The following is a 24,155-nucleotide window of genomic DNA, read 5'->3' as shown; positions in this document are numbered from 1 at the left end:
TTTTAGCGAGCCTGTCCCATGGCCCATACAATGCCCAGCCCTAGCAAAGAACCACCAGAAACTCTGAGCTCTGCAGGGGTTAGACTTCCAGACTTCTAGGCCCGGGGAAAAGATGGACTGAGAGTTCAGAATAGCAGGGAAAATACTTGTCTAACTTTTATGCCAGACAAGAAAATGGCCATGCTCACAGCTTTATTGGGTTTGTTCTGACTATTATCATTCTTTCTTTGTGGGAGCTTATGCTGAAAGCTGTCTCCGTAGAGAAGTGGCAGGAAATGGGAACCCCAAAACCATTAATGTGAAAATAGATATCAGAACTGTGCTTCAGTCTAGTGATGCAAAATTTGTAACTTGATAACAGCAAAGAAATGAAGTGTGCCTCATTCAAGCAAAAGGGCACACTGCTTCTGCTGCTATGGGCACTTATGATGAAGGAAAAACAGTACATGCTGAACATGTTTGTGAGGCATTAGATGAGTTCAGCAAATCTAAGAAGTATAAATCATGAAACCTGAATCAGAAAATGTGTATTTCTCCCCACCACCTAGAGACAGATCATCAAAAGCATATGTGTTTATGAAGCAAACAATAGAGCAAATTATGTAAACAAATCAGAATGAGGAAGGCCGGTAGAACTCTCACCTTCCGAAAAGAAAAAGTTCAAGTTCCAAACGAGGTAGATGGTTCCCTTCCCAGTGCTGCTTTTTCCTTTGTCAGTTGTCTGGTCCATTCTGATTTTCCAATTTTGTATGTTTCGTTAATCACATTTATTCACCATTTTACTCTTACCTCCTACAATGAACAGAAAACAGAACTGAGGGTCACCATCTTCATCATGATTTTTATGTTCATTAGTATAATGTGTAGAAAAGAAAATGTACAAGAAAGTGTGCAGAACACTTTAGGAGATTCTAAGAAATGTCTTCTCTGTTTTCATCCTTCACTTTTATTTTATTTTTTTTGTAAATGATTTATTTTATTTTATTTTTATTGTTTTTTAATTTTTGTTATTAATACTAAATCATAGCTGTGTACATTAGTGTGATCATGGGGCACCATACATTGGTTTTATGAACAGTTTGACACATTTTCATTAGACTGGTTAACGTAGCCTTCCTGGCATTTTCTTTGTTATTGTGTTAAGACAATTACATTCTACATTTACTAAATTTCACAAGTACCCTTGTGAGATGCACCACAGGTTTAGTCCCACCTATCACCCTCCCTCCGCCCATCTTCCCCCCTCCTTCCCCTGCCTCTCCCCATTCCCCATATTCTTAGGCTATAACTGGGATATAGCTTTCATATGAAAGCCAAAAATTAGTTTCATAGTAGGGCTGAGTACATTGGATATTTTTTCTTCCATTCTTGAGATACTTTACTAAGAAGAACATGTTCCAGCTCCATCCACGTAAACATGAAAGAGGTAAAGTCTCCATCTTTCTTTAAGGCTGCATAATATTCCATGGTGTACATATACCACAGTTTATTACTCCATTCATGCATCGATGGGCACTTGGGCTTTTTCCATGACTTAGTAATTGGAATTGGGCTGCAATAAACATTCTGGTACAAATATCCTTGTTATAATGTGATTTTTTGTCTTCAGGGTATAAACCTTATAAACCTAGTAGAGGAATTATAGGATTGAATAGCAGGTCTATTTTTAGATCTCTAAAGGTTCTCCAAACATCTTTCCTAAAGAAATGTATTAATTTGCATTCCAACCAGCAGTGCAGAAGTGTTGCCTTTTCTCCACATCTACGCCAACATCTCTGGTCTTTGGATTTTGTGATAGGGGCTAATCTTACTGGAGTTAGATGGTATCCCAAGGTAGTTTTGATTTGCATTTCTCTGATGATTAAAGGTGATGAGCATTTTTTTATATGTCTGTAGGCCATGCCCCTGTGTTCTTCAGAGAAGTTTCTCTTCAAGTCCGTTGCCCAGCCTGCGATGGGATCACTTGTTCTTCTCTTGCTTATACGTTTGAGTTCTCTGTGGATTCTGGTTATTAAACCTTTGTCGGAGACATAACCTGCAAATATCTTCTCCCATTCTGAGGGCTGTTTGCTTGCTTTACTTACTGTGTTCTTGGCTGTGCAGAGCTTTTTAGATTGATCAGGTCCTAGTAGTGTATTTTTGAAGCTGCTTCAATTGCCTGGGGTGTCCTCCTCAGAAAGTACTCACCCAAACCGATTTCTTAAAGAGTTTTCCCTGCACTCTCTTCTAGTATTTTTATCGTCTCATGTCTTAAGTTTAAACCTTTTATCCAGTGACAGTCTATCTGAGTTAATAGTGAAAAGTGTGGGTCCAGTTTCAGTCTTCTATATGTTGCCAGCCAGTTCACCCAGCACCATTTGTTAAATAGGGAATCTTTTATCCACTGAATGTTTTTAACTGGCATGTCAAAGATCAGATAACAGTAAGTGGCTGGATTCATCTCTTGGTTCTCTATTCTGTTCCAGACATCTACTTATCTGTTTTTGTGCCAGTACCAGGCTGTTTTGATCACTATTGATATATAGTATAGTCTGAGGTCTGGTAACGTAATTCCTCCTGCTTCGTTTTTATTTCTGAGTAATGTTTTGGCTATTCGAGGGTTTTTTTGATTCCATATAAAACTAAGTATTTTTTTTTCTAGATATTTAAAGTATGACAGTGGGGCTTTAATAGGGATTGCATTAAAATTGTATATTGCTTTGGGTAGCATAGACATTTTAACAATGTTGATTCTTCCCAACCATGACCATGGTATGTTTTTCCATTTGTTAATGTTTTCAGCTGTTTCTTTTCTTAGAGTTTCATAGTTCTCTTTATAGAGATCTTTCTCATCTTTTGTTAGATATACTCCCAAATATTTCATGTTCTATGGCACTACTGTGAATGGAATACAGTCCTTACCTGTTTTTTCAGCTTGACTATTGTTGGCATGTATAAAGGTTAATGATTTATGAGTGTTGATTTTGTAACCTGAGATACTGCTGTATTCCTTGATCACTTCTAAGAGTTTTGTTGTAGAATCCCTGGTGTTTTTCATATATAGAATCATATCGTCTGTGAAAAGCTTAAGTTTGATCTCTTCTGACCCTATATCGATACCCTTGATCACCTTTTCTTCCGTAATTGTGATGGCTAAAACTTCCATCACAATGTTAAAGAGCAGTGGAGACCACGGGCAGCCTTGTCTAGTTCCTGATCTGAGTGGAAATGATTTCAGTTTAACTCCATTCAATATGATATTGGCTGTGGGTTTGCTGTATATGGCCCCTATCAATTTAAGAAATGTCCCTTCTATACCAGTTTTTTAAAGTGTTCTGATCATGAAACGATGCTGGATATTGTCAAAAGCCTTTTTCAGCATCAATTAAGAGAATCATGTGGCCTTTGTTTTTTATTTTGTTTATACAGTGAATTATATTTATAGATTTATGTATGTTAAACCAGCCTTGAGACCCTGGGATAAAACCGACTTGGTCATGATGTATAATTTGTTTGATATGTTGCCGGATTCTCTTTGTTAGGATCTTGTTGAATATTTTTGCATCTATATTCATTAGTGATATTGGTGAATAATTTTCTTTTCTTGTTAGGTCTTTTCCTGGTTTGGGGATCAGGGTGATGTTTGCTTAGTAGAACTTGTTGGGTAGTCTTACTTCTTTTTCTACGTTTTGGAACAGGTTGAGTAACATAGGTACTAGTTCCTCTTCAAAGTTTTGGTAGAATTCTGATGTGAAGCCATCTGGTCCCAGGCTTTTCTTTTTAGGGAGATCTCGTATGGTTGATGCTATTTCAGAACTTGATATTGGCATGTTCAACAGTTCCACTTGATTCTGGCTAAGTCTTGGAAGATGAAGTGCTTCCAAGTATTGGTCAATTTCCTTCAGATTTTCATATTTCTGAGAATAAAGTTTCTTGTAATATTCTTTAAAATCTTTTGAATTTCCGAGGAGTCTGTTGTTGTTTCGTCTTTGTTGTTTCTGATTGATGAAATTAGAGATTTTACTCTTTTTTTGCTGGTGAGGTTAGCCAAATGTTTATTTTATTGACATTTTCAAAAAACAACTTTTTGATTTATTGATCTGTTATATAATTCTTTTGTTTTAAATTTCATTTAATTCTGCTCTAATTTTGGTTATTTATTTTCTTCTACTTGGGGTTGGAATGTTCTTCCTTTTCCAGTTGCTTGAGATGTCCCATTATGCTGTTAACTTCCTCTCTTTCCATTCTCTTGAGGAAGGCTTGCAGTGCTATAAATTTCCGTCTTAGGACTGCCTTTGCGGTATCCCAGAGGTTCTTACAGTTTGTGTCTTCATTGTTGTTTTGTTCCAAAAATTTGGCAATTTCCTTCTTAATCTCATCTCTGACCCAGGTATCATTCAGCATAAGGTTATTTAACTTCCATTTTTTTATATGAGTGTGCAGATTCCTGTTGTTACTGAGTTCAAATTTTATGCCACGGTGGTCCGATATGATGCAAGGAATAAGTTATATTCCTTTAAATTTACTTAGGTTAGACTTGTGACCTAAGCTGTGATCGATTTTGGAGTATGTTCCATTGGCTAATGAAAAGTATGTGTATTCTGTTTTGTTGGGATGAAATGTTCTCTAGATGTCTGCTAAATCCAAATGTTGGATGGCTGGGTTTAAATCTAAAATTTGTTTGCTCAGCTTCTTTTTTTTTTTTTTATTGTTGGGGATTCATTGAGGGTACAATAAGCCAGGTTACAGTGATTGCAATTGTTAGGTAAAGTCCCTCTTGCAATCATGTCTTGCCCCCATAAAGTGTGACACACACCAGGGCCCCACCCCCCTCCCTCCTTCTCCTTATCTATTTCCCCCCCATAACCATAATTATCATTAATTCTCCTCATATCAAAATTGAGTACATAGGATTCATGCTTCTCCATTCTTGTGATGCTTTACTAAGAATAATGTCTTCCACGTCCATCCAGGTTAATACGAAGGATGTAAAGTCTCCATTTTTTTAATGGCTGAATAGGATTCCATGGTATACATATACCACAGCTTGTTAATCCATTCCTGGGTTGGTGGGCATTTAGGCTGTTTCCACATTTTGGCGATTGTAAATTGAGCTGCAATAAACAGTCTAGTACAAGTGTCCTTATGATAAAAGGATTTCTTTCCTTCTGGGTAGATGCCCAGTAATGGGATTGCAGGATCAAATGGGAAGTCTAGCTTGAGTGCTTTGAGGTTTCTCCATACTTCCTTCCAGAAAGGTTGTACTAGTTTGCAGTCCCACCAGCAGTGTAAAAGTGTTCCCTTCTCTCCACATCCACGCCAGCATCTGCAGTTTTGAGATTTTGTGATGTGGGCCATTCTCACTGGAGTTAGATGATATCTCAGGGTTGTTTTGATTTGCATTTCTCTAATATATAGAGATGATGAACATTTTTTCATGTGTTTGTTAGCCATTCGTCTGTCGTCTTTAGAGAAGGTTCTATTCATGTCTCTTGCCCATTGATATAAGGGATTGTTGGCTTTTTTCATGTGGATTAAGTTGAGTTCTCTATAGATCGTAGTTATCAAGCTTTTGTCTGATTGAAAATATGCAAATATCCTTTCCCATTGTATAGGTTGTCTCTTTGCTTTGGTTATTGTCTCCTTAGCTGTACAGAAGCTTTTCAGTTTAATGAAGTCCCATTTGTTTATTTTTGTTGTTGTTGCAATTGCCATGGCAGTATTCTTCATGAAGTCTTTCCCCAGGCCAATATCTTCCAGTGTTTTTCCTATGCTTTCTTGGAGGATTTTTATTGTTTCATGCCTAAAGTTTATGTCCCTTATCCATCTTGAATCAATTTTTGTGAGTGGGGAAAGGTGTGGGTCCAGTTTCAGTCTTTTACATGTAGACATCCAGTTCTCCCAACACCGTTTATTGAATAGGGAGTCTTTCCCCCAAGGTATGTTCTTGTTTGGTTTATCAAAGATTAGGTGGTTGCAAAATGCTAGTTTCGTTTCTTGGTTTTCAATTCTATTCCAAGTGTCTATGTCTCTGTTTTTGTGCCAGTACCATGCTGTCTTGAGCACTATGGCTTTGTAGTACAGACTGAAATCTGGTATGCTGATGCCCCCAGCTTTATTTTTGTTACAGAGAACTGCCTTAGCTATACGGGGTTTTTTCCGGTTCCATACAAAATGCAGAATCATTTTTTCCAAATCTTGAAAGTACGATGTTGGTATTTTGATAGGAATGGCATTGAATAGGTAGATTGCTTTGGGAAGTATAGACATTTTAAAAATGGTGATTCTTCCCATCCATGAGCATGGTATGTTCTTCATTTGTTAATATCCTCTGCTATTTCCTTTCTGAGGAGTTCATAGTTTTCTTTATAGAGGTCCTTCACCTCCTTCGTTAGGTATATTCCTAGGTATTTCATTTTCTTTGAGACTATGGTGAAGGGAGTTGTGTCCTTAATTAGCTTCTCATCTTGACTGTTATTGGTGTACACAAAGGCTACTGAATTGTGGACATTGATTTTATATCCTGAAACATGACTGTAATTTTTGATGACTTCTAGGAGTCTTGTGGTTGAGTCTTTGGGGTTCTCTAAGTATAAGATCATGTCGTCAGCAAAGAGGGAGAGTTTGACCTCCTCTGCTCCCATTTGGATTCCCTTTATTTCCTTGTCTTGCCTAATTGTATTGGCTAGAACTTCCAGCACTATGTTGAATAGTAAAGGTGACAGAGGACAACCTTGTCTGGTTCCAGTTCTAAGAGGAAAAGCTTTGAGTTTTACTCCATTCAGTAAAATATTGGCTGTGGGTTTGTCATAGATAGCTTCAATCAGTTTTAGAAATGTGCCACCTATGCCTATACTCTTCAGTGTTCTAATTAGAAAAGGATGCTGGATTTTATCAAATGCTTTTTCTGCATCTATTGAGAGGATCATGTGATCTTTATTTTTGCCTCTGTTAATATGGTGGATAACGTTTATGGACTTGCGTATGTTAAACCAGCCTTGCATCCCTGGGATGAAGCCTACTTGATCATGATGAATGACTTTTTTGATGATAAGCTGTAATCTATTGGCTAGGATTTTGTTGAGAATTTTTGCGTCTATGTTCATGAGTGAGATTGGTCTGAAATTCTCCTTTTTGTTTGGGTCTTTTCCTGGTTTTGGTATCAGGGTGATGTTTGCTTCATAGAATATGTTGGGGAAGATTCCTTCTTCCTCAGTTTTTTGGAATAATTACTGCAGTACAGGAATAAGCTCTTCCTTGAAGGTTTGATAGAATTCTGGAGTGAAGCCATCTGGACCAGGGCATTTTTTAGTTGGAAGTTTTTATTTGTTTCTTTGATCTCAGTGCTTGAAATTGGTCTGTTCATGAGGTCTATTTCTTCCTGGCTAAGTCTAGGGAGAGGGTGTGATTCCAAATATTGATCCATTTCCTTGACATTGTCAAATTTCTGGGCATAGAGTTTCTGGTAGTATTCAGAGATGATCTCTTGTATCTCTGTGGGATCAGTTGTTATTTCCCCTTTATCGTTTCTGATTGAGGTTATTAGAGATTTTACTTTTCTATTTCTAGTTAGTCTGGCTAATGGTTTATCTATTTTATGTATTTTTTCAAAAAAGCAACTCCTTGTTTCATTAATTTTCTGAATGATTCTTTTGTTTTCAATTTCATTGATCTCTGATTTGATTTTGGATATTTCTTTTCTTCTACTGAGTTTAGGCTTAGATTGTTCTTCTTTTTCCAATTCCATAAGATCGCTTGTGAGATTGTTGATGTGCTCTCTTTCTGTTTTTTGAATGTAGGCATCTAAAGCGATGAATTTTCCTCTCAAAACTGTTTTTGCAGTATCCCACAGGTTTTGGTAGCTTGTGTCTTCATTGTTGTTATGCTCCAGGAAGTTAATGATTTCCTGTTTTATTTCTTCCTACACCCATCTGTTATTCAACAGAAGATTGTTTAATTTCCATGCCTTTGGGTGGGGTCGAGCATTTTTGTTAGAGTTGAGTTCCACCTTTAGTGCCTTATGGTCTGAGAAGATACAAGGTAAAATTTCAATTCTTTTGATTCTGTTGATAATTGTTTTGTGTCCCAGGGTATGGTCAATTTTGGAGAATGTTCCATGGGGTGATGAGAAGAATTTATATTCTTTATCTTTGGGATGGAGTGTTCTATATGCGTCTATTAAGCACAGTTTTTCTAGGGTCTCATTTAAGTCTCTTATATCCTTGTTTAATTTCTGTTTAGAGGATCTGTCCAGCTCTGTAAGAGGAGTGTTAAGGTCCCCTGTTATTATGGTATTATCAGATATCATATTGCTCAGACTGAGTAAGGTCTGTTTCAAGAATCTGGGAGCATTTAAATTGGGTGCATAGATATTTAGAATTGAAATGTCTTCATGTTGTATTTTTCCCTTGACCAATATAAAGTGACCATCTTTGTCTTTTTTGACTTTGGTTGCTTTAAATCCACATGTATCTGAAAATAAGATTGCAACTCCTCTTTTCTTCTGAATTCCATTTGCCTGAAAAATTGTCTTCCAACCCTTGACTCGGAGCTTTAATTTGTCTTTTGAAGCCAGGTGTGTTTCTTGCAGACAGCAAATGGATGGCTTGTGTTTTTTAATCCAGTCAACCAATCTATGTCTCTTCAGTGGGGAATTCAAGCCATTAACATTTATAGAGATAATTGATAAGTGTGGTAGTATTCTATTCGTCTTATTTTGTGAGAGTCCATTGCTTAGTTTTGTCTTTTGCATCAGTGTGGAGGTTTGGTTTTGTCCTTTAATTTCTGAGTTCTTACTTTGCTGCTGATCCATTGTGGTGGTCCGTGTGCAGAACAGGTTGAAGTATTTCCTGTAGAGCTGGTCTTGTTGTGGCGAATTTCCTCAATGTTTGTATATCCGTAAATGATTTGATTTCTCCATCAATTTTGAAGCTTAGCTTAGCAGGGTACAGAATTCTGGGCTGGAAATTGTTCTGTTTAAGTAGATTAAAGGTAGATGACCATTGTCTTCTTGCTTGGAAAGTGTCATTAGAGAAGTCTGCAGTCACTCTGATGGATTTGCCCCTGTAGGTCAACTGGCGCTTACTCCTGGCAGCTTGCAGAATCTTTTCTTTTGTTTTCTTTGGACAGGTTCATCACAATGTGTCTTGGAGAAGCTCGGTTAGAGTTGAGGCGACCTGGGGTCCGAGATCCCTCTGAAAGCAGTCTGTCAGAATCTTTGGTGATATTTGGGAAATTTTCTTTTATAATATTCTGTGGTATGGCTTCCATTCCTCTGGGACATTCTTCTTCCCCTCTGGAATTCCTATAACTCGTATGTTGGAACGCTTCATAAAGTCCCATAATTCTGACAGTGAATGTTCTGCTTTCTCTCTCTTCTTTTCTGCCTCTTTTACTATCTGAGTTATCTCAAAAACTTTGTCTTCTACCTCTGAAATTCTTTCTTCTGCATGGTCTAACCTGTTGCTGATACTTTCCATTGCATCTTTAAGTTCCCTGATTGACTGTTTCATTTCCTTCAGCTCTGCTATATCCTTTTTATATTCTTCATATCATTCATCTCTTATTTGATTCTGTTTTTGGATTTCCTTTTGGTTATTTTCCACTTTGTTAGCAGTTTCCTTCATTGTTTCCATCATTTCTTTCATTGTTTTCAACATGTGTATTCTAAATTCCCTTTCTGTCATTCCTAACATTTCTGTATAGGTGGAATCCTCTGCGGTAGCTACCTGATGGTCCCTTGGCGGGGTTGTTCTGGACTGGTTCTTCATGTTGCCTGGAGTTTTCTGCTGATTCTTCCTCATGGGTGATTTCTTTTATCTGTTTCCTTGCCCTAATTTTCCTTTCACTTCCTCTTGCTCTTTAAGTTCTAGTGCCTGTGGACTGTGGTCTCAGCTGCTAGGGAGGCTGAGGTGGAAGGAATGCTTGAACCCAGGAGTTCAAGGTTGCAATGAGCTGTGAACACTCATTGTGTGCACTCCAGGCTGGATAACAGAATGAGACTCTGTTTCTCAACCGTTGAGGATTGGAGGTCCCAGTTCCCCAAACCCAGCTGACCTGGTTCAATTACTTGGCTGAGACAAGTCTCAGGGCAGCAAAGAGAGATTTTATTTAGGAAGAACAAAGAGAAAGTTTAGAGCACTTCCAAAGAGAGTTAGAAGTCTGCTCAGCTTCTTAATGGCGGATCTATCCAGCACTGCCAAAGGAGTGTTGAAATCTCCGACTATTATGGAGCTGGAGGAAATCAAGTTGCTCATGTCTTTTAGAGTTTCTGTTATAAATTGAGGAGCATTCTGGTTGTGTGCATAAATATTCATAATTGGAATCTCATCATATTGAGGATTACCCTTAACAAATATGTAGTGACCATTTTTGTCTTTCTTTACTTTTGTTGGTTTAAAGCCTATTGTGTCAGCAAATAGAATTGCAACACCTGCTTTTTTCTCATTACCATTTGCCTGAAATATGCATGACCATCCTTTCACCCTGACTCTATATTTATCTTTTAAGGTAAGATGTTACACTTATATGCAGCAAATATCTGACCTGACTTTTTGTATACAGTCAGCTATACTGTGCATCTTTAGAGGACACTTTAAGTCGTTCACATTAATGGAGAATATTGATATGTCTGGTAAAATTTTGGGTATCAAGTTTTTTGAAAGTCCAGTGGACAATTTTAGTCCTTTCTCCACTGTGGAAGTTGGAGTTTGATCAAAGTTTCTGAGTGAGTTCTTTTATTGGTAGAGGATTGGGGTGTCACTATGGAGGATAGTTCTGAGAATATCCTGGAGTACTGGTTTGGTCATGGCAAATTTCTTCAACATATGAATGCCATAAAGGATTTAATTTCTCCATCATAAATGAAACTCAGTTTATATGGATACAGGATCTGGGGTTGAAAATGATTTTGCTTTAGGAAATTAAAGGTCAAGGACAACCCTCTTCTGGCTTTAAAAGTTTCAGCAGAGAAATCCTCCGTCATTCTAATATTCTTCCCTTTGTTGGTAATAGATTTCTTGCATCTAGCTGCTTTCATTATTTTCGCCTTCATATTGACACTAGTGAAGTTAATTATGACATGCCTGGGGGATATCTTGTTTGGATTGAGTTGTGCTGGGGTTCTGAAACTGTCTGCTGTCTGGATTTCAGAATATCTTGACATATCTTGAAAATTCTCTTTCATAATTTCATGAAGAAGGGCCTCTGTGCCTTGCAAGACCTCTTCATCACTTTCAGTGATTCCAATGAGGCGGATTTTAGCCTTCCTCAAATTATCCCAGAGCTCTCTGAGAGAATGATACATTTTTGCTCTCATTTCTCATCTTCTTTGAGAGTTTGGGAGTGTTCAAACACCTTGTCTTCAATGTCAGAAATCCTTTCTTCTGCCTGCTCCACTCTGTTACTGAGGGATTCTACTGTATTTTTCAGATCTTTGAGGGCTGCAAATGCTTGCTTCAGTGCATGGAAATCTTTGGTGGTTTTGTCTTTAAATTCATTAAATTCTTGAGACAATGTTTTAATTTCTCCTCAAATTTCTAATTCTGACTTTTGAATTGCTCTTCGGATTTCTAATTCCAGATTTTCCTCCATTCAATTAATCTTGTTTGCAATCCAAATTCTGAATTTGATTTCTGACATCTCAGCCAGCTGTTTATCAATGGGATCTTCAGCTACATCTGCCATATCTGTCCTTTGGGAGTTGTTGATCTATTCTGGTTATTCATGTTACCAGAATTTTTCCGCCAATTGTGCCCCATGATTACTTTACACCATTTGATTTTTCCTCTGGAGCCTTGTCGAGGACCCGTGCAGTGCTACAGCCTGAGATGTTGGGGATCTATTTGATGTGGTGGGGCTAAGTGGTTCTGTCTTGTTTTCAGCTGGTCTCTGTTCACCCCTAGTGAAACAGTTACTCTTGGTTGAAGTATCAGCTGTGGAGTATTACCAGCAATTAAGTCACCCCGCCCCCCACAGGCAAGAATTGGAAAAGAAAATCAAACTTTCTTACAACCACACACCCAGGGCACCATTTGAATAGTCCTCAGGCAATTGGCTCAGTTCAAAAGGTCCAAATCAATTGTGTCAGTTAGCACCTGCCTCAGGTGGGAGAGTTTAAAAGGTCTCTGGTAACTGGAACGCAGGGGTCTGGTGACAACTCAAATATGACTTGCTCTGGTGCTCCGTGAATTCTGGAGGACCCACCCAGCAAACAGATTAGTCTGGGAAGTTTGATACCTTCTTCCCCATCTTGAAGTTCTGTCACACCCAGTCACTGCTAGCCCCGCAGGGCTGTGACCCAGTCAGTTGTCTCCAGTGAGCAGATACTCCAGAGGTTTGCACCTACCTACATCACAAGGAAGTCTGTGTCTGCTCAGCCAGGCTACTGCTCGCTGCCTCTATCCATTAGGGGGTGGTGAGACCTGTCAAACTCAGGTGGTTGATGGAGGCTGGGGGGTGTTCACTTTGTTCCAGCTGCGCCCTAGATTAATGTTACTGGCCTAACAGAACAACCTTGTTGGAGTTTGTTTCTGTCCCAGCTAAATTCCTCTGCAGAGGAGGGGCTGATTTGAATTCCCAGAACCTGTGCCTCAGGCCCTGTCTTTACTCCTGCAGGTTTTTATTTGCAGCATGTTCAGCTGTCAGCTCTAGCCTCCTGTCCTCCTTTGTCTATAGGCTGATGATCCCCTGAGGGCCGGGTGCGTCTTATGCTCAGTAGAGTGGTCCTCTTGGTCAGCCCACTCTGGGAGTTTCCTTGTTCTGCACACGCTTTTTCTAGTCCTCGTGTTCCACCCAGGCCAGTACCGCCTCAGGCAAACCCTTTACTCATGGGGCCTGTGTTTCAGTCCCAAATCTGTTCCGTGGTGGTTGCCATCTGAGAAGATGCCTGGCCTCCTTTGGTTGCCCAGGGAGACAGGGGGAGTTGCTTTGGGAAATCTGAGGGTTTGCCTTTTTGTTGCTAAAGATGACTGCTGCTCTGTGCCTCGGGGCACTGCCGCTGCGGCGTGATTCCCTCTCAGCTGACCATCGTCTCCTCACTCCCATGCCACAGAATCAGCTCTGACCAGCTGCAGTCCAGGTCCTGTCCATACCCCTCGAGAAATCACACAAGACTCTGGACTCCTGGGGGACAGGCCTCCAGACCTCAGAGTGAGAGTGGAGGGAAGTGCTGGGAGCTCAGAATTGCAGGTCATAACACGAAACTCATTGAGACCAAATGATCACATAAACATATACAAAGGCTACCAGACACACGAGCCCGTAGATGCACAGACAGAGATAGACATACAGACAACACCCACGACAACAGCAACAAAAAACAACTACAATAAAAATAGTGATAAATGTAAAATAATTGAAAAAAAAGGAAAAAAGTCGTGTTCATAAAAAAGTTAAAGAAATAAGAAAGGAGAAATTAAAATTAGAAAAAAAGTAAATAAAAATGTCTATAAAAATCATAAAAAATAATAATAGTTTCCTCACCAAGAAAATGGTGAGAAAAAAAACAGAACAAAAAAAAAGAGAAAAAGAAAAAAAGGCACCAATCACAAAAAATATTATTCTTGTACATATGTAGAAATATACATCTGTATGTATGATGTAGGGATCAATTTTCAGAGGAATATATTTATAATGCAGTATATTTTCTGGACACCAGGAGGCGCTGTGAGTAGTTTCCAGGCTTATACCTGATTCACAGTTTATACTGTTACCACCTAAGCACCCTACCTGGCTGATCGCCATTTTGGAGTTTTGGTCAAAGTTTGTCACCTAAGAATTGCGCAACCTCAGCTGCTCTGTTCCAGATGGCACTCCTGTCCGACCTCCCAACTCGTTGCAGCAGTCCATGCTTCACAAATCTTTCCACTCTGCTCCGATGTTCTTCTACAAACTGGCGACTGCAGTCGGCTGTGGGGAAGGGTGTTGGCTGCTGGTGGCTCCCGTGGCTGCTGACAGGTCCCGTGGCTGGAGCGCTCGGGGACCTTATTCTCAGTTTTGTGGTTCAGAGTCTCCCTTTTGAATTGGAACTTTTCAGTCCAGCCACCTGCCAGTTTGCCATGCAGCCTGAACTGCCAGCCCCCTCCAACATTCCCCACCAGGGATGCTCTGGTCTATTTAATCACTCCTGTTGTTCTGGGGGAAGGCGTCTGACATTTTGGATAGTTCAAAATGTCTGTTTCCCAGGCGGTATCCCTTCCCTTCAATTTTCCATTGGGTTGCCGAGCTCTCTGTGGTTTTGAGTGGCTCTCCTTTCGGGTGCCATCCTCAGGAGTACATTTTCGTAAGTTGTGTTTTGCCAGTAATTGGAAGCTGCTGTCCCCCGTAAGGGAGGGGCCTGCCAGCCAGCATGGCCAAGCAGGGAAAAATCTCTACAACAGTCTGTGGTTTTAAATTACCCCTCATATACAGCAGTCTGCCAATTCGCTGAGTGTCTCCAGCTGTCCGTCCACACCAATAATCCACTTGTGGGAAAGGTCCAGACCACTCTTCCTCTCACCTGATGACTTGGGAGAGGTCGGCTACACGTCCGTCCCATCTGCCATCATGCTCCGCCTCCATCCTTCACTCTTTATTAAGGCTTTCCATACTTTCTTGAAGTTGTTTCCTAATTGGGAAGGAGTTGCACAGTGTATGTCCTGTTTACTTGCTTTTACTTAAACATAAACATAAGGCAAGTTGTTCTTATCAGAGGATATCTTTTTCTTCAACAATTTTTCCTATCAGTAAATATTTTATCACAAAACATTTTGATGTCTTCAAGGCCTTGTTTAGCTAAATGAAGCAGCATTGACATTTTTGAGCTCATACTCGACATGATGTACTCCCAAGTTGCCCATTATGCCAGTATCTAGTGTTACCACTGACATATTTCTAGAGTGAGAAATATTTTAAGGATGTAATGCCAGAAGTATGATATCCCATGTATTATATTTTTCACAATGTTGATCTGTGTTTGGTGGAGAATGCAAAGTAATGTTATGGAAGGTGAAGTAAGTTCCTTGTTGCTATATAACATGAGTTAATGTTTTGTCTTTGAATATGTTTCCTTTGGCTGCCTATGCTCAATTTACAGAATCAATAGCCATACACAAGTGGAAGGTAAGGTTCATCTCAAGAGCATATGTATAGCTGCAATGCTTTGGTTTTCAAGACATTCTTCTTTCTTTAAAGGTTAAAAAACTTTGATCTTAGAGTAGATAATTCAAATATTTTTGACAAAAATGATTAGGAAATGTTGATACCACTGATTTTAATTATAAAGTACTTTAAACTCAATGTTGATGTTAATTTTAACAGAATTTATCAGAGAATCTTACCAAGGAGGATCTTAGTGGTTCTTCTTGGACTGGCAATTCAAATGGATACAAGACAGTACCCAAACAAGTAAAGGGTAAGCACTACAACTTACGGGAAATGTCATGTGAAATAATGTTTATTGAAGAACGTGAGCACCAAAAACCATCTTGGCTTTTAGATATGTATGGTAGAAAAAAGAAAAGATGAAGCAAAACAGTGATAAATTGTATTTCTTCTCCGGTGTCAGCAACAGATGATGAAATCGAGAGTATCACTTAAGGAACTGAATCTTTAGTCCCATCTCAGTATAGTGCGAGAGCTGAGCAAAGACAAGAAATCAGGAAGAGGACAGCTTTACAAAAGGGGATGAAGAACTGGGAAAGCAGACAGTACAGAGAGTACATGGAGAGAAAAGGAGCAGATGGATGTAATGTCAGGGTGGTACAATAAAATACTTCTTAAGTAAAAGGTAGATTAAAGTGTTAGGTGGGAAGAATGTAGTAAAGATGAAGATCTTCCAGTGCCAAAATGAGTGAGACAAGTAGCACCAAAATCCTTGTTCTCCCTGTGTTTCTCACTGTTTGGAAGCCATTAAGGGCTGAGGCCCCTGTTCATGCAGAGCTGTTTGTTGGAGTGTGGAGCTGTTACGTGTAAGCAATTTCATGTCATATAAAGTGATGTTTCTTCATAGCATATGGTTCAATTTTATGGAAGTGGATAGAAGACAATGGGGTTATTCGTGGAGAGGTCAGGAAAGCTGTAGCCCAGTAACATTCCATTAGAAATATGGTGATTTTAAATGCCATTTCAGTGTGGAATATGTGACTGGGAGAAACTGGTGGCTGTATTCCAAGGGCTATTTTTAGGTAAAGAAATGTGGACTAATACTCTTTAAAGACCAGATATTCTCAAACATTAAGAAATCAATGGGGACCATGTTAAAGATGCACATCGTGATTGAGCAGGTTTGTGATTCTACAGTCGTAATGCATTCTCATTTGTTTCCAGTACTGTTGGTCCTCAGAACGCCCTGAATAACTAGGGCATAGAGTTCTCTGTAGAGAAATGTGTAGGAGGCGCCATTGAAGAGCACTTCCAACCTAGAATCAAGGGAAAGCATTATTTTGTTCTTATTTCTGAGCATTTTTCTAGCTGGAGGATAACACTGAATGATAGAGAAATTGAAACACTAGATATATGATGTTTTGCTAAATAAAGAGGAAAGAGGTGGTGGAAATAATCTATCAAAAGAATGCAGATGGCAGATTGCAAGATTTTTTTTTTTTTTGGCAAAGGAAGAGGGCTTGTGAGTGGGCATAGAGGGAAGAAGTTTAGCGAGGTAATTTCTCAGTTAGTGATGAGCAAACATGACAGAACTCAGTTCAGGTGGCTTCAGGAAATTTGCACACACAGAGAAGATTGGATTACTGCAGCTCCAGAGATTACTGGAAGGAGGAGGAAGTGCTGGATTGGGGCAGAACACAGGGAGGCATTTCTTTTCTCCAGAAGGATCAGGCATCTGAGATATATGTTGCATTGATACTAGTTAATCAGATCAGGTTACTTTGAACAAAGATGGCTGGCTTTTTTTGCAAATGTTATTTTTTTTTTCTATAAAGTAGTTGTTTCCTAATTCCCTTAATGTGAGATCTTCAAGAACACTAATTTTAGAAACAGTACACTTAGCATTTGATTCAATCTGTATAAAAGTAAAGTATGCAAGCAAAATATGTATCCCCAAATATTCTGAAAATTTAAAAAAAGCCTAAAAGCTTATTTTTGCCTCTTATGAAATTTAATGTCATGTTCAATGAATATTCTAGTGATTTTTGAATATAAAAATTCATTAACATCTAGTAATTCTTTTTTAAAAACATTTTAACTTTTTTTTTTTTTTTTTTTTTTGTGGTTTGTAGGGCCAGGGCTTGGTTTGAATCTGCCACCTCTGGCATATGGGGCCAGTGCCCTACTCCTTTGAGTCACAGGAGCCACCCAAGATCTAATAATTATATGGCCATTCAGTGTTTCCTTTTTGATAAATAGTTCACCATAGATAGCTCAGTATATGTAATTTCTCACATACCTCTTATATGAATTGAGAAAGAAAATTAACAGCACAAAAGTAAGAGGACCTAAGAAATATTGGTATACTTGCGTCTCTTGTGGGTATGGAGAAGATCAAATTTTTAAAACTGCTATTCTGCAAGGGTCTAGCCATGCAGATCGATTGAACCCTTTCTCTAATGAGAAATGGACTATGCCCTCATCTGAACTGTCATCATAGCTGTGTTTCTTCCTAAATGACGTCCACAAACTGAAGAACTTGGCAGTTAATTGCAGCCTATTGTACAAATGATGTTTTGGGTTGTAGTAAAGGCATGCTGTAAGCTTCTGCCATCGGCCTTGCCTTTTATGCTCTCTGGGTCATGATTTGCTCCTTCAAATAAAGACCACTCTTCACTCTTCTGTATGTGCACTTTTCTATATGAGTGATTTTCATTTGAAACATAATCTCACTTTTGAAGTTTTAACTGTATATTATATTAAACTTGTATTCCTGTTGTCTTCAGTTTTTGTCTGTTATGCTCCTGTCTGCCCATAAATCAATCAATCCACCAATAAAAGAGAGAAAAAGCAGCCCGAAACCTAAAGTATTTATTTTCTAAGCCCAGCTTGGGGGTTCAGCTCAATAGGAACTCTCCTCCACTGTATGTTTGGCTTTGTCATATTTACATTTACACTGTCATTTACACTGATTTCTATGTTCTCTTTGTTTTCCAGTGCATGTTAAGACACAACCTCAGTATCAGGTAACAATATTCATTCAGGAAATTTGCACACACAGAGAAGATTGGATTACTGCAGCTCCAGAGATTACTGGAAGGAGGAGGAAGTGCTGGATTGGGGCAGAACACAGGGAGGCATTTCTCTTCTCCAGAAGGATCAGGCATCTGAGATGTATGTTGCATTGATACTAGTTAATCAGATCAGGTTACTTTGAACAAAGATGGCTGGCTTTTTTTTGCAAATGTTATTATTGTTTTTGTTTTTTTTTTTCTATAAAGTAGTTGTTTCCTAATTCCCTTCATGTGAGGGAATTATTTTCTGTACATTGTGTGAAATTGTGGTTTACTTATGATACAATTTGTTTCAAAGCTCACTGGGCGCGATGCTGACATAAAACCTCCTACTCCAAAAAAAGGAGTACAAAGGATTAAAGTTAAACCAGCTGCAACAGGTAATTTTCTTTTGTTGTTGTTGTTGTCATTCTGCCTCCCATTGTTCTCTGATTTGGCATCCCTGTCCTTGTTAGGGAAATGACAGAGGTGAATTTGGTGACTCCACAACTTTCCAAGTGCTTCTTGGAATTCAAATCTTTACGTAGAGGAGCACTTCATGTTAACATCTCAGTCATGTTTAACTTTAATTATTCCATCTTACTGATTTTACACTGATGATAACAAAGGAAGTCAGATGATCCAATTAGTAGAATATATTTGTGTGAGAGGGTATCCTTATTAGTAAAATAATTAATCACTCCTTTATGAATTTTTTTTTTAGTTTTTAATTTTTCATTTATTGAGAGACTTTTTTTTGGTAGTACATATTTATTTTGGTGAAATATATAAAGCAAGTCTGGCAGAATTGTAAGAGAAAGTTGCGAGTCTACAAACAAAGTGGGAAACTTTTTTAAATGAATTTTCTTTTTTTTATTTTTTTTGTTAAATCATATCTGTGTACATTAGTATGATCATGGGGCACCATACACTTGGTTCATAGACCGTTTGACACATTTTCGTCACACTAGTTAACATAGCTTTCCTGGCATTTTCTTAGTTACTTTCCATTATGAATATTTGGTAGACACAGTCTTAAAACCGTGATCCTGAAAGGTTAATAGTACAAAATAGTCCTTCCGTACTATTTACGGAATATTACACAGAAATAATGAACACCTGGAATTGTCTGTACATTATTTCCAAGGACTTTCAAAGTTTTGACAATGTATGAGTCTGGTGATAAATATTGCTGAGAATTAGTTTCTGGGTCATAAAATTGCACACAAATGGTATTCATTGTATATAACATTCAGAAACTTCTTCATTTGCTCAATATTACATTTTTTTGGATCTGCTGAGAATGACACTAGTATCCTTGTTTAGTTTAAGCTCTCTGTGCCATTCCAACATATGTGTACCACACTGAACTGAACACTGAATGCAGATTAAAAATGTAAATGTGATTGGGGATCCATAGGATCTTTTGTATACAGTAGGTTGTAAATATTAAAACTTACTATACTAAGCATTAAAATGGAAAAAATTATAATGCAAAACCTAGATTCTTTTATTTATTCCATAAAAATCTACATTACACTTGGGGCTGACACTTTGTGAATCATTTCTGGAACCATTCATATATTTCAGAAGTGCATTTATTTTGCAATATGGCCTGTAAGTCATCTTCTGTTTATTCATGTGTCCCTGGAATTTATCTTCCCTACAGTATTCACTGTGGTCCCTCTCCAGGGCCGTTAGGATGATTAAGCGGTCCTTGAATTGGTAATATTGTAGTACCTTAGGTCTCACATGGGGCTTTCACAGTCTGACTTTTTCTCAACTCTCCATTTTAGCCCATACCCTGTGTGCCTGACTTTTCACTAGCATTACTGAAATACCTCTGGGAGTGCCCTCTGAGCCAATTCCTCTTTTTTGGACAAATGCACATCCTCTTTCAGGCTTCTCTTTCCTCCTGCTGCTTCCTGTCCTGCTCTCCCTTTCTCCTGGCCTCTCCATCTTTTCACCTTGCTCATCTCACCCTGTACTTGTCAGTTCAGACATGACCTCTAGAAAAGCCAATCTTGATGCATCTTATTCATTTTCCTTTAATCACAGTATAATTATCAAGTACAATAGATAAAAACTATGTGCCCAACAATGCTGTGGAATATTGTATCCTACAGCCTTTGGATCTGGGGAATAGAAATGGAAATAAATAACTTACAGTTCAGGTGGGGAAGGTGCAAAAGAGAAATCCTTAAGTGCTGAGGATGAGAGTAGATTCAGTGAGAGAGTAGATTCCTGTTTGACCAGGGAAAGAGCTGTAATTAACAGAGTCTTCACATAGCAATCTGTGTCCAAAAATAAAGAAGGAAAGAATGAAAGAAGAGAGAAGATTGAAAAAGAAGAATAAAAGAAGAGAAAAGAAAATTAAAAATTGAATGAAGATTGTCAGCCTATTAGAGGGAAAGCATTTCACACGTAAGTCACAGGGCATACACTGATTATGGTATGAAAAGTAACAGCAACTTACAGAATAACATATGCAATGCTTCCCAGGGTTTATTAAGAAGGAGACAGGCGTACACAGGGATACTTGATATGTTTTTCTGGATTGAAAAATTTTTCTTTGTTTATGATGGCTATGTCATGTATGTTGGGTGGATGAATTTCTGCGTGAATCTGTGATCTTTGTGAGCCTTCTACACACTGATGCCTAGTAGTTTTCTGAGTGGTTTTTTAAGTGTTAGATAATTAGGAATATTTTTTAAAGAAGTATATAGTCTGCTAAAGACTTAACTTCATCTAAACAATCTATAAAATAAAAAGAAATTTAGCTTTCTATCCATTTTTATAAAGCAGATAGCTTTTACCACATCATTCTAAGAAACTCATTATTAGATTAACTAGGAGTACTTTTTAAGGAAGTATATAGTCTGCCAAAGACTTCATGTAGAAATTTAATTTATAAAATAAAAAGAAATTTAGCTTTCTATCCATTTTTATAAAGGTAATAGCTTTTACCATCATTCCAAGCAACTCATTATTAGATTATTTAGGAGTATTTTTAAAACAAGTATATAGTCTGCTAAAGACTTAACTTCATCTAAACTCTCAATTTATAAAATCAACATAAATGTAACTTTCTATCCACTTTTATAAAGCTGATACCTTTTATCACATCATTCTAATCAGCTCATTTAAATAAATTTATGAAATTTACAGTATACAACTTTGTTACGTCAGAAGAAGAGGAAGAAGAGCCTGAAGGAGTTGAAAATGACCAGCCACAGGTATAAACAAATTGACACTTATGTTCCTGGTTTAATACTGCTTTTTTACATGAATAATGTGGCATAGTCCCAGGGACATTTCCTATGGAATAGCATTTTATAATTCATATGTTGTAAGCTAATATTAAGTTGAGGAAGTTTTTTAACTAGTTATAAAGCTTAAACCTTCCTAAAGTGAAGAGTGACTTATAGCTAATCTTTGTCCTTGGATTCGAGGCAGAGAATTTCTGGTGTTTTCCTGCTTCTTTAGTTTTATAACCTTACATGATAAGGTCATGCCAAGTACATAATCATATTTCTATGCAAGAGAAATTACAAGCAATTTCATCATGATGGCCACCGAGTTGGACTCATGTTCAAAGAGTCACCATTCCTAATGTCCCAAACTGTAGTGTAGTTTTATACTGCCAGTCATTTGTGCCAGGTAGAGTGGTTCTTCCACCTTGTGGCCTCTAACTCGGTTCGGCCTGTGTGCTGAGAGAGGGAATGAGGTCATTAGACTGTGCCTATGAAGGAAATCCGACCTTGCAGAAAGGGACATTGATGTGATTGTGTACAGCAGCAAGTTGTAACTCACATAGCTGTATGAAATTATTAAATGGTATCAAGGTTCCTTTACTCACTGTCCTAAGAGGACATTAGAATATCTTAGACATAGGCTTAAGCGGATAGTCCGTGTCAGAAAAATAGCACTGTCATATTCTGCTATATCATTTGAATTCACATTTGAGAATTGGCTTTTCTTTCTGATTGCTATTGATTTTATCTTGTGATAATGTAAAATTTTCCAGTTTTCAGTTATCAGTTTTTAAAAACAGAATGGAAATAACCATGTTAATAGAGCATGTTTGCATATGGAAACATGACTCCTGATTAGGAATGAATGAGGACTGATGAAATGTATCTGTACTTTCAGAACTTCCTTGTGTTCAAAAGTATGAGCAACTGGGCATCAAACAAGGCAAAGAGGAATGGGGAAGTAAATAAAAACACCTGAGAAATGAGTTGAAACAGAGTTCTGGTTAAATCTGTGAATGATACAAAATTCCTGCTTGTCCTGTAGTAGAGTTAGTGTAAGGATGGAGCAAAGTTCAGAAAAAGCACCATCTAATGTAACATAGTATACCAGACTGTGAGGGGAAAGATGCACCTGGATTTTCCACTCTTTAGTGTTTGAGGCATTTTCTCAACAAAATGCCTCAGTAACAAAAATATTTTCCATCTCATGCCTACTTTGTGTTCCTGAAGTATAATCTTCACTCACCTTCTAAAGTTTATTTAAATTAAAGAAAAAGTGTACTGTAAAAATGCTAACAATGCACACAGACACTCGGCATGCATTTGACACAGGTGAGGAGAAATGTGAAGATAATACAGACACGAAAACAAGCAAGGAAGTCAGAAGTTATTGTCAAAATGAAGGGACACTAAGATTTTTTTTTCTGAAGTTCTTATTTTTATATCGTAAATTTTTTATTGAATCGTAACTACATTACTGCTTTTATGGGGTACAATGTGCTGATTTCAGACACAATTTGGAATGCTTACATCAAACTGGTTAACATAGGGTTCACCTTACTGAATTATTTGTTGTGTTAAGACATTTATACTCTACTCTTAATAGATTTGACATGTACCCTTGTGATATGCACCATAGGTGATGTCCCACCATTTACCTTCCATTCACATGGCCTCCCCCTGCTCCTACTCTCCCCCTCTCTTCCCTCTTTCATTCTGGGCTATAGTTATGATTTATCATTTGTATAAAAGTGTGGGGGATTATATATTCATTTCACAATAGTACTGAGTACATTGGACAGTTTTTCTTCCATTCTTGAGATATGTTACTAAGAAAAATATGTTCCAGCTCATTATGTGAACAAAAAGGGGCAAAGTCTCCATCTTTTTGATGGCTGCATAATATTCCATGATATACATATACCACAATTTGTTACTCTGTTTAGGGCGTCTATGGGTACTTGGGCTTCTTTCATGACTGGGCAATCATGAATTGGGCTGTAATAAACATTCTGGTGCAAATATGTTTTGTAAAATGATGACTGGTCATCTGGACTTATTCCTAGCAGAGGCATAGCAGGATCAAATAGTAGGTCTACTTTTAGTTTCCTGAGTGTTCGCCAAACCTCTTTCTAAAAGGGACATATTGGCCTGCATTCCCACCAGCAGTGCAGAAATGTTCCCTTCTCTCCACATCCACACCAAAATCTGTAGTTTTGTGACTTTCTGATGTGGGCTACTCTTCCTGGAGTTGGATGATGTCTCAAAGTGGTTTTGATTTGTATTTCTCTGATGATTAAAGATGATGAGCAGTTTTTCATGAGTCTGTAGGCCATGCACCTATTTTCTTCAGAGAAGCTTCTGTTCAATTCTCTTGCCCAAAATGAAATGAGATCACTTGTTCTTTCCTTGCGAATTAATTGGGTTTTCTGTTTATTCTAGTTATCAAACCTTGGTTGGAAACATAACCTGGAAAAATCTTCTCCCATCCTGAGGACCGTGTGCTGGCTTTACTTTGTTCTTTTTACAGGGTTTGATCAGATCCCTGTAGTACATTTTTGGTTTTGCTTCAATTGTTTAGGGGCTGGGGTCCTCCTCATAACACATTCTTCCAGGCCAATTTTTTCAGGGGACAAGTATTTCCCTTGTCCCCTCTAAAATATTTTTTATAGTTTTATGTCTTATGTTTAAACTGTTTATCCAATGAGAATCAATTTTTGTTAATGGTGAAAGATGAGGGTCCAGTTTCAGTGTTCTACAAGTTGCCATCCAGTTCACCTAGCACCAT

The 24,155-nt window shown here is 38.1% G+C and overlaps 1 pseudogene; it reads left to right on the top strand.

Annotated features, from left to right (window-relative positions):
- Positions 1 to 24,155, top strand: part of LOC128588766 (uncharacterized) — a 108,788-nt pseudogene that overhangs the window by 17,097 nt on the left and 67,536 nt on the right.

This window comes from Nycticebus coucang, chromosome 6 (genome assembly GCF_027406575.1).
Source record: "Nycticebus coucang isolate mNycCou1 chromosome 6, mNycCou1.pri, whole genome shotgun sequence".
Classification (NCBI taxonomy): Eukaryota; Metazoa; Chordata; class Mammalia; order Primates; family Lorisidae; genus Nycticebus; species Nycticebus coucang.
The sequence above is the reverse complement of the archived record's forward strand: the minus strand, read 5'-3'. Positions and strand labels throughout refer to the sequence as shown.